Below are 11,729 nucleotides of genomic sequence, written 5' to 3' on the forward strand. Positions count from 1 at the left end.
GGTGATTAACATGAAAACCTAACACTGCCTAGAGGGCATCTGTTTTTCACCACCAATTGAGAAGCAAGCATAGGACTGGGGTTTGATCAGAAGCTGTTCTTGTGCGAAAAGTATGTATTTCATCCACTGGGTCCTGAGCACTCCTTTCTCAGGTACAGTTGGTTGGGAAGAACGTGAATGACTGCTTCGTGGATTAGGGGGTCAGGCAAAGTCAGTGAGGGAATCTTGAATGACACTCAATGGAGGCTGGGCAAGTCTGTGGACTTGCCCCTGGGCCATACTAAGGGATCTGGCTTTGCAAATAGCACAAACCTGGATTTGAATCTTAGGTCAGCCGCTTGTAAAATGTGGGGTATTGGGCAAGTCACTTAACTTCTCCCTGTTTGTTTGCTCATCTGTAAAATGGGGATAATAACATAGTAACGATCTCACAGGCTTGATGTGAGGACGGAATGAGATCATTAATGTGTCTGACACATGGAAAGCGTTAAAAATGTTAGCAAGTCCCCCTCTCCTCCCACCTTTTATCATCCAAATTTTCCAACGTGCAGCAGCATTGAAAGAACTTTGCAGGGAACATTTATGTATCCACCAACTAGCTTCGACCATTAATATTTTACTAATTTTGCCTTATCACCTGTCTAGCCACTTTTTATCTCTCTGTCCATCCGTGCATTCCTTACTTTAAATGTATTTCAAAATAAATTGCAGAAACTGGCACACTTCAACATGCATTAGCCTGTTATTTTTATGCTTCGCTAATAACCAGAACAATCCCATTCATCAGATTCACTGTGTCTCTCAGAGAATTCTAGACAAACATTACCAAATTGCTTCTTTTTGATACACCTTTTACCCATGTTCCCTTCCCTCTGTTACACAGTTTATGCAGATATTTTACATCAATTTAGGCCACAAGGTCATTTCATAAGAAATTAAGCCTGGTTGAAAATAAAGCCTAGATCCAATAGAGTACTGCAAGTCAGGACACGTAGTTGCAATAGAAGGACTCAACCGTTAGGAGTGGATTTTACCTGCTACTCACCTGTTCACAGGCACACCTGGGTGATACTATGGATATCTCCTAATAAAGCAAATATTGCAATAAGTGAGTCACATTTTTTGTTTCCCATTGCTTATAAAAGTTATGTTTAGTGTAGTCTATTATGTGTGCAATAGCATTATGTCTAAAAAATGTACATACCTTAGTTAAAAAATTATTTTTTGCTAAAAAAATGCTAATCATGACTTCAGTGAGTCATAATCTTTTTGCTGGTGGAGGGTCTTGCCTTCAGTTTATATGTATATATATATAACCTCAGTATCTGTGAAACACAATAAAACTAGATATGCCTGTACTTACTACATGAGTATTGTTTGAGACCTCTGACATCCACTTCTATGAATTTTAAGAGTTGTAAAAGCCAAAAGTTAAGGGGGAAAGACAGCTTATAAAGAACAAGGATTAGGCCCTATAAATCGGTTTTGAAGAGTCCAGGAACTATTTCCACTTTCTTCAGCGTACTGAAGCAGTCTTTGAAAATGGCCACAATACTTGCAGAAGGAAGTGATACTTAAGCAGGGTGGGTGTCATTTAGGTAAGTGGAGAGAAAGAAAGAAAAACGGAGTGTGGGAGAGACCAGGACAATTGAAGCAGAGGATGTGGGGCAGGCAGACAGTGCTAGCTGACTTCTTTGGCTGTATTAATTGTAGCTTGATAAATATTTGCTCAACTGCACTATACCTCCCAGCTTCCTTTGAGTACAATATGAGACTTTCAGATGATGAGCCGCCTTCTCTTTTTTCTCCTTCTCTTCCTCCTCCTCCTCCTCCTCTTCCCCCTCCTCTTCTCCTTTTCCTCCTTCTTCTCCTTCTTCTTCTCCTTGCCTTCCCTGGGGCTAAAAAGATGACCTATGATGCATATCCCACTCAATTTTTGAGGACACTGTTCTAGAAGTTACGATTGAGAAACAAGATGGAAGGAACCTGCATGAGTGAGTGCATGGAGCAGCCTGGAACTCAGATACTGAATTCAATTGCATTTACGTCTCTGTGTTATAGCATTGTAGGAACTGATACGAGTATATACTAGGAAACAGATAAATAAGGTTAAAATCTGGTAATGGGTGGGTTAGAACGCTGGGAGGAGTCGTTTAGTTTTATCTCAGAGGCAACGGAGAAACACTGCAGGTTCTTAGAGAGTGCCACGATGGAGGTAAGTGTTTCAGGAAAATCAGGGGGAAAAGCCTTCATTAGAGAGTATTGCAGCGAAACAGACCAGGATCTTGAACATGGAAATGAAGAGGAAGGGAAACAATCGCAAGATATTATAAAGAGAAGGTGATGGTCTTGGTGACCAACTGGATACAGAGAGTGAAAGAGAACCAAGAGAAGAGTCAAAGAAAGTCCCAGATTCTTAATTTGGAAAACTGCCGATACAGCAGGGATTTCTGTCAGGGAAATGGAAATTTATAGATTAACTTTAAAAATTCATAAGTAGTTTGGAGTGTGGCAGCAGACCCAGATCCTGCCATCATCGATTTTGGCTGTTCTCCTTCCAATCCAACACCAGTCCATACACCACCATCCTTAAAGCAAACTCAAGGGGAAAGGGACAGTCCCTAATGTGAGAACTGTAGCTATGAGCAAACCTGCCCTGCTCACCTATTTTCATTTACGGAACTGAAACATTACATTTGTGAACACCCAGAGAAATGAAATCTTAGTACCTGAAAACTCTAAAAAGCAGTCATCAAACCTTTCTTTTAAAAATGCCTCTTTGTCATCTTTCTGTTTGTTTACATTGTGTGAGTCCGGTAGTACTATATATGCTAGTTTTGCATGTGTAGCACTGCTGGGAAGTGTAGCACAGTGTACTAACTTGGTTTCTATAACAGTAATAGCTGATGTTTCATAAGCGTGAGATCCAATAATTACTAGTACCGATTTAGAATTACCATTTTTTCAGAACTGGTAATAGCATCATCACTGTAAGGTCATGTGATGTTTCTGAGATGCCTCAACAGAGGGTAGTCAGTTTTAAATTCGAAAGGAATCCTACAGATCATTTTTCACATGAAGAAATGGAGGCCCAGCCCTAACCAGTTTGGCTCAGTGGATGGAGCGTCGGCCTGCGGACTGAAGGGTCCTAGGTTCAATTCTGGTCAAGGGCATGTACCTTGGTTGTGGGCACATCCCCTGTGCCGGGTGTGCAGGAGGCAGCTGATCGATGTTTCTCTCTCATCGATGTTTCTAGCTCTCTATTCCTCTCCCTTCCTCTCTGTAAAAAAAATCAATAAAACATATTTTAAATAAAAAGAAAAAAGAAATGGAGGCTCAGCTAGTTAGTTGCTCAGCTGGGACTTGAAACTAGATCTCCGAACTCTTAGTTCTCTTTTCCCCTATGCCACATTGCATTTCCAAATATGACCTAAGACACAAAGCAATTTAAACATATTTGTTAGCTAACTAACTGCCTTAATCTTACTAATGAAAATGCTAACATCTGGAATGTGTAATATTCAAAGGCTCTGTATGTCTTAAGCTCTTTTCTCCAAAATCCTCAATTCAATATCTCTGTGGAAAAAGTAAAGATCAGTTCTTCAAAGTTTTTAAAAATGTAAGGCATGGACTGTGTTTTATTCATCGTTTATTCCCTCTAGTGCAGCGGTTCTCAACCTGTGGGTCGCGAACAATGAAAATACATCCTGCATATCAGATATTTACATTACGATTCATAACAGTAGCAACATTACAGTTACGAAGTAGCAATGAAAATAATTTTATGGTTGGGGGTCACCACAACATGAGGAACTGTATCAAAGGGTCGCGGCATTAGGAAGGTTGAGAACCACTGTAGGGGTTAGTATACTGCCCAGAGTATTGTAGATTCTTACTTAGTAAGTATCTAATGAAATATAAGTTGTTACACATTGAATCACTCAAGTATTAATATGAGTGTCAATATATTACCATTGGGCATTAGATGCTACTACTACTAAAAAAAGAAGAGAGAGAGTGGCAAGTTTTAACACTCGCCTCCTTGTCCAAAGAGAGAAATAACTCTGTCTGTAGAGAGACATACTAGTAATACGATTATGTTAAGATGAATACCAAAATCATGAATTTGATAGCATAAAAGCAAGCTGAGCCAACCAGTTAATAAAGTTCTTTAATAATATTCAAAATCCTTGATTTTTTTGCTGAAGTTTTTATCTTAAAATCACAACATCAAAAATATACCTATAAAGGAAGATTGGAGAAAAGAAGAAAAATGACCTGTAATTCTGCCTCACTAATCTGAATATCACCAATGTGCAGGTGTGAGTGTGTTCCCTTCCAGGGCTTTTTTCATATGTAGGCTTTGATTTATTTCTTCTGCTATTATTTGATCATGGTAAAAAATTATAGCAGAGAAAAAAAGAGTCTATTAAAATACGATCATCCCCAACCCTGTGTAAAAAATATTCAAGAGTATTGGTTTAGAGCAGGGGTGGGCAAACTTTTTGACTCGAGGGCCACATGGGTTCTTAAATTGGACCGGAGGGCCGGAACAAAAGCATGGATGGAGTGTTTGTGTGAACTAATATAAATTCAAAGTAAACATCATTACATAAAAGGGTACGGTCTTTTCTTTTTTTAGTTTTATTCATTTCAAATGGGCCGGATCCGGCCCGCAGGCTGTAGTTTGCCCACGGCTGGTTTAGAGTCTATCCTCTCATCACCTTAATTGAATACTTTATATAACTACAAGTATGACGACTGTACATACATAAAATTTGGTAGCCCTTTTTTCCCCTCACTTCATCTTTATACTATTCACATTTTCCATTGTTGCTACATATTTTAACATATTTAATAATCCAATCTAAATATTTCATCCAATAGCTACAGCAAAGGATCAAAAACCCTAGTGAAGTTCAAAATATATTAAACCTAATTTTGGATATTCCAGATGGAACTTTTTTATTTTCATATCAAAATTTTCATTTTCATGCACATTCATTTTTATTTATGAAAGTGATAGATCAACATTATAAATCATAAAATTATACTTGCATATTACTTGGTTATATTTTTTAAATACTTGGGCATTAGATGCTACTACTACTACTACTTAAAAAAGGAGAGAGAGTCACAAGGTTTAACACCTGCCTCCCTGTCCAAAGAGATAAGTAACTCTGCCTAAAGAGAGACATTTTGCCTTAGACCTGTGATATGTTCTGTCAATGGTTATAAATACAAATTAACCTTAAGAAGTATTGAATTAGTCAGTGACTAAGTACTTGCCACATGCCAAGCACTGTGTTAGGCACTCGTAATACAAAGGAGAATTTATGTCCCAGCATCAAGCACCCCACAGGCCAGTGGAGACACAGACCTGCCCTTCTAATATAAGGTGGATACAAGGGATCAGGGAGTCTTCTCTCCTGCCTGGCTGAGCCCCAGAGACGGCCCCTCTGTCCCACTCTATCACACTTTGTCACCGAGGCTTCAGAAAGGACTGCTTGTGCCCAAAGTCTCACAGAATCTGTCATGCATACAGTTCCTTTATTGTTTGGCTTTTTCCTGCCGTCATCAGGCTCATGACAGCAGTGGATGGCCTTCCCACCCCGCTACGATCCTTGCTTTCACACCTGTCTCTTGAACCCCCTTGCACCTGAACTCTTTCAAACTTCTGCAGTCACAAAACACATTTCACATGTTGGAGGAAGTGGATAGTGAAAGAGGCATCTGACTCCATTTTTAGCATTTGAGCTCCAGTGAGAACACTGATAATTCATGAGAGAAAGCTCACCCTCCCAACAATGTGGCAGATGGCCGGGGGAAAGTACTAGAGGTAGTGGCTAGTAGGGAAAATAGTTGCAATAATGGAGAGGAGAGAAGGTACGTGCTTGAATGAAGGCAGTGGCTTTGGGGAACTGATATTTGGGAGACACAGGTAAAGAGAACGGCTAGGTTTCCGCTTCGAGCAACTATATTAATTAGGGGCCATTCAATGATAGAGAAATTCTAGGGGAGGAAAATGTATCCCTTTGTAGTACAGTAAATCCCAAACTTAAAAGGCCCCTGCCTGCCATTCTTCCCCCACTTCCCCTTTTATTTATTTTTTATTTTTTATTGGTTAAGTTATTACATATGTGTCCTTATCCCCACATTACCCCCAGCCCCCCAACTCATGGCCTCACCCTCTCCCCCTGTTGTCTGTGTTCATTGGTTAGGCCTATATGCTAGCATATAAGTCCTTTGGTTGATCTCTCCCCCTCACCCCCACCCTCCCCTACCTTCCCTCTGGGTTTTGAGCATCTGATCGATGCCTTAGGCTGTTTTCAGATCTTCGCTATGGTGAATTGCGCTGCTATGAACATAGGGTGCATATATCCTTTTTAACTGGTGTTTCTAGTTTCTTGGGATATATTCCTAGAAGTGGGATCACAGGGTCAAATGGGAGTTCCATTTTTAGTTTTTTTGAGGAAACTCCATCCTGTACTCCACAGTGGCTGCATTCCCACCACCACTTCTCCTTTCAAATAGAATGTTGATTTTGATTAGTCTACCCTGATACAAATGCCAAGTTTTTTTTTAAATTAATTTTAGAGAGAGAGGAAGGAAGAGGGACAGAGAGATAGAAACATTGATTAGAGAGAAACATTGTTTGGCTGCCTCCTACACGCCCCTTATTGGGGATTGAGCCTGCAACCCAGGCATGTGCCCTGACTGGGAATTGAACCAATGACCTCTTGACTCATGGGTCAACACTCAAATGCTGAGCCACACCAGATGGACCCACGTGTGCCTTTAAGTCAATCATGGTTATCCCATTCTTGCCACAGAGAGTGGCTTAGGAATGGGCAAATGATATACTTCTGACCAATGTAACAGGAGGGAAATTTGCTGGGGAGATTCTGGAATAATTTTTTTTTCATTCGTAAAAAGAGATACCCAGGAATTCACTGGACTTTGTTGCATCTGCAGTGACAAGAGAACTATAGAAGCCATTCTAAGACCATGTGTTAAAAATAAAGGCAACATGATGAAGATATTATTGCAAAAAGATTTAGAAGGAATCTGAGTTTTTGATGACATGGTTAGCTATTGAGTTGGAACAATCCCACCGCAGACTCCTTGTTATATGAGATAATAAACATTCCCTTATAGTTTACACCCGTTGAGTTGAGGTTCCTGTTGTTTGCAGCCCCATGCAATTTAAGAGACATAGAGCTGTCCCTAAAAGAAGTCTAACTAGGTTTGTAATCACTCGGGAATAAGATCTTTGGGGCTGTACCTCAATGGTCCAAAGAAGTTCACCACGGAGAGGTGAACTGACGTTTTGAGATCTGAGCTCCTGGATAATTTTTCTCTAATAAGATATATATTTCCTTAAAATAGGCATTTAATTCTATTAATATTAAGACATAGTATTTTTAAAAATATATTTTATTGATTTTTTACAGAGAGGAAGGGAGAGGGATAGTCAGAAACATCGATGAGAGAGAAACATCCATCAGCTGCCTCCTGCACACCCCCTACTGAGGATGTGCCCGCAACCAAGGTACGTGCCCTTGACCAGAATCGAACCTGGGACCCTCAGTCCGCAGGCCAACGCTCTATCCATTGAGCCAAACCAGTTAGGGCAAGATATAGTATTTTAATTTTCATTTCTTATATTATACTTACAGTTACTCTACTCATACTGTTGCTCAAGACCAGTGGTAGATTCAGAGGTAGGGCGTAGTGCTTAGGCCAAAATGCAAGTTTACAACTTTGACAAACCCTTGACAAGAGTGCAGGAAATAAAAGTCAACCAAACAGGAAGTAGGTAGAATTGAACAGCACAGCCGGAAATATTTGGGCCTGGCACAAGATTAATCTATTTATACAACACAAAGTGCCAAGCAAAATATTTAGAGCTAAAATCTTTAATTTGTAAACATTTTAAGGGGATCAGGAAAGAGGAGACAAAACACAAGGAAGAAAAAGGAAGAGAAAAATAATGTCTCTCAAGGAAGCAATTATTGCGTAAACCAAAGAATGTTTTCTGCATAGATAACAGCAATTTTCAAACCTTTCTGCAAATTCCTTGACCCTCTCTTCCCATGAAGAGGTGAATTCTGTGGCTGCTCTCTTTGAATCTGGGCCAAACCTTAGGGACTAGTTGACCAGTAAAGTGTGGCAGAAGTAACATTACGGGATTTAACAGGCTAGGACTCAGGGATGGGCAAACTTTTTGACTTAAGGGCCACAATGGGTTCTTAAACTGGACTGGAGGGCCGGAACAAAAGCATGGATGGAGTGTTTGTGTGAACTAATATAAATTCAAAGTAAACATTATTACATAAAAGGGTACGGTCTTTTTTTTTAGTTTTGGTCTTTTTTTTTTTTTAGTTTTATTCACTTCAAACAGGCCGGATCTGGGCCCGCGGGCTGTAGTTTGCCCACGGCTGGGCTAGGTCATAAAACCTGGTGCAGATTCTGTCTGGTTTGCTAGATCCTGCATTAGAGCCATGGGCCACTATGTAAGAAGCATTACCACCCTGAGACCACCATGCTGTGAGGAAGCACAAGCTAACCCATGTAGACACCCCGCATGGAGAGGCCCCCTGACATGGAGAGAGATTGATACCTAGCTACCCCAAGCTCTCCTAATGTCCACTGTCCCAGCTCCTGCCACTGACTGCAACTGCATGAGGAATTCTATGGGTGGAGCTTTGCATGAATTCCCGACCCATGGAAATCATGAGATAATAAATTGATTGTTGTAGTTTTAAGCCAGTGAGCTTGCGGGTGGTTTGCTTATGCAGCAATGGATAGCCAGAACAATAGGTGACGTGATTTAAATACAATGGTTCTTTAATGAGTAAGGAAAGAGTCTACAGGCCCATTAGAAGCCATTAGAGCTAATTACTATGGCAAGTGTAATTACTATGATAACGTGAAGTGGTGGTTTCCAGTCAGAGGACCTATTACCAATAATAACAGTGAATAATTAGTAAGGCCAAGTAAGATTTTTAAAAATTTTATTAACTTTATTGGGGTGACATTGGTTATTAGGATCACATAGGTTTCAGGTGTAGATTTCTGTTATAAGATCTGTATATTGCACTGCGTGCCCACCACCCAGAGTTAGATCACCCTCCAGCACCTTATATTAGGCCTCCTTCACCCCCAAGATTTTTAAAAAGTCTTGATTCTGAAAGAACTGCACTTTAGTTAATATGAAATATTTAACGCTTATGCCATATTTCTCAAGGGTAACTTGTATAAGTAATTTTCATTTTACCACTTTTTCTTCCTATTTCAGAGATTCATATTACCAATAAACTATGACACATATTTGAGTTTGTCACAATTCAAGAAGCTGCAAATTGGGAGGTTTAGGATCACTATGCAGTGGGAGACTTTTCCTGACCTCAGAACATTCCGTGATGTAACATTTCTATAAGGGAGAGTGCAGGACACTTTTATTTGATGTAGGACATGTAGCCAGGGGGGCCCTATCTGCGGGCTAAATTTCATGATGGGAAAGGGATGTCAGAGAAGTCTAAGCCTTCTATGGCTCACACTTTTGGTATTCTTTTTGTTCTTGTTGTAAAATATTGAGAGAAAATGAGTAAAAATTAAGATCAATGAAACCCAATGTAAAAAAAGTAACTTAGAAAATGTACATTTGACCCTTGACCAACATGCGTTTGAACTGCACAGGTTCACTTATATGTGGATTTTTAAAAATAAAAGCAGTACAGTACATGTATTTCCTTAATATTTGGTTTCTTAACATTTTCTCTAGCTTACTTTACTGTAAGGATACATACAGTATATAATACATACAACATACAAAATATGTGTCCATCGACTGTCTATGTTATCAGTAGGGCTTCCAGTCAACAGTAAGCTATTAGTTGTTACTAGTAAGTTTTGGAGGAGTCAAAAGTTATTTGCAGATTTTCGACTGCATCTCTAAGACCCACGTTGTTCAAGGTCAACTTGTATATGAAAATGTCCAGAGTAAACAATTTCATAGAGAGAAAGTAGATTAATGGTTGCCTAGAGCTGGAGGGTCTGGGCCTGGAGGAACATGGGCACTGATTGCTAATGAATAAAATGAATATGAAATTTCTTTATGGGAAGCTGAAAATGTTCTAAAATTGATCATGGGGATAATTGCAAAATTCTTAATATACTAAAAATATATTGAATTATACATTTTATTGTTATTTTTCTGTTAATCCTCCCTCAAGGACATTTTTTCATTGATTTTTAGAGAGAGTGGAAGGGAAGGGGAGAGACAGAGAGAGAAACATCTATGTGAGAGAGACTCATCGATTGGTTGCCTTCCACAAGCCTTCACCCAGATATGTGCCCTCGACCAGAACTGAACCTGGGACCCTTCAGTCCATAGGATAACACTCTATCCACTAAAACAAACCGGCTAGGGCTAAATTATACATTTTAAATGGGAAAACTGTATGGTGTGTTAATTATATCTCAATAAAGCTATGATTTAAAAAAGTAACATGGGGAAAAAAGTTTATATAACATGAAGCTGATAAAAATGAAGCTCCTTTATCATAATTTAAATGTTTTCACTGATACTTAGAAATTCCCAAGGCTAACTGAGAAGATGATGCTGAGATTCCTCCAGGGTAGAGTTTAACAAACTTTTTCTGTAAAAGGCCAGATAGAACATATTTTAGGCTGTGTGAGCCAAGTGGCAATATTGTAGCTATTACAAAGGTACTCATATAACAACCAAGGACAAATTTCTGCACATTTTGAAGTGATGAAATTTAAAATATAATGATAATGGAGTATAATTTCTTTGTAATACAGATATACTAATGAGAAGAATGCAATTCTTTTTTGGGAGATAACATTTTATTTATTTGTTTCAAAGTTAATGTTCTGTATCCTCAAATTGATTTCAAATGTTCTTCTGAAAAAAAAGTTCTCATTTCGTGGCCTATATAAAAATAGGTAGTGGCACATAAGCATAACCAATGGATACAGACAAGTAGGGGGATGAGGGCATGTGCGGGGGGTGGGGGGAGTGCTGGGGGAGAGGTCAGTGGAGCGGGGCGGGGGAGAGGATACTCACGTAATACTTTAAACAAAAATTTAAATTAAAAAAAATAGGTAGTGGGATGGATATGGTCTATGGACCATAGTTTGCCAACCGATATAAAAATAGGGTAGAGGACTAAATTCCTAAAGGCTGGTTTATTAGCACTCTAAGGTTTCCAGGACAAAGTACTGCAAACTGCATGGGCTAAAATCACAGAAATTTATTATCTCACAGTTCTAGAGGCCAGAAGTCTGCAGTCTGCAGGGCCATGCTCCTTCCAAGGCTCTGGGAGAAGACCCCTTCCGCCTCTTCTAGCTTTTGGTAGCCCTGGGTGTTGTTGGTTTGTGGCAGCATAACTCTAATCTCTGCCTCTGTCTCCATATGGCTGTCTTCTCTCAGTATGTGCCTGTGTTTCTTTTTCTCTTCTTATAAGGACACCAGTCATATCCTTATTCATTATGACCCCATCTTAACGACTAGTAAATACATTTGTAATGAGCCTATTTCCAAATACGATCACATTCATTGGTACCTGGCGGCGGGTGACTGGTGTTGGTGGCAAGGGGCAGGGTCGGCTACTGGCAGCCTGGGAAGATTGGCCCTGATCACAGGCCAGACCTAGGAGTCCTACTTGTGCATGAATTCTATGCACCGGGCCTCTAGTATA

The sequence above is a fragment of the Myotis davidii genome, unplaced genomic scaffold, assembly GCF_000327345.1.
Source record: "Myotis davidii unplaced genomic scaffold, ASM32734v1 scaffold6, whole genome shotgun sequence".
In the NCBI taxonomy this organism is placed as follows: Eukaryota; Metazoa; Chordata; class Mammalia; order Chiroptera; family Vespertilionidae; genus Myotis; species Myotis davidii.